Genomic DNA, 411 nt, shown 5'->3' on the forward strand with positions numbered 1-411 from the left:
TAAACACTACTAGTCAAAACCATAAATAGGATGAAAAATATTTTTATATTATAAAATGTAGAATTCATTAGGTTCATCTTTGACAACAACATAGATACATTCCTAATTTTAATAAAAATTGATTTGGGCATTTGTTTGTAAATATTTGCAAACTAGTGTTCACAATTCACATAGGTATGCGTCTATATATCACTGATAATTATTAATCTTTTATTTCTTACCGAAAAATGTAGGTGGGTATTATTTCTATCAATAAAAATTTCGAAAAATAAAATATAAATCCATATTCATTTACATGTTACATAGACACATATAGTTAAATATGTTATATTTGGAAATTTGGAGTAGAAAATTCTGCAACTAAGATGAAATGTTGTATTGAAAAACTAGGAATTAGTTAAGGGGGGTGTG

This window comes from Acyrthosiphon pisum, unplaced genomic scaffold, assembly GCF_005508785.2.
Source record: "Acyrthosiphon pisum isolate AL4f unplaced genomic scaffold, pea_aphid_22Mar2018_4r6ur Scaffold_875;HRSCAF=1336, whole genome shotgun sequence".
NCBI classification, from domain to species: domain Eukaryota; kingdom Metazoa; phylum Arthropoda; class Insecta; order Hemiptera; family Aphididae; genus Acyrthosiphon; species Acyrthosiphon pisum.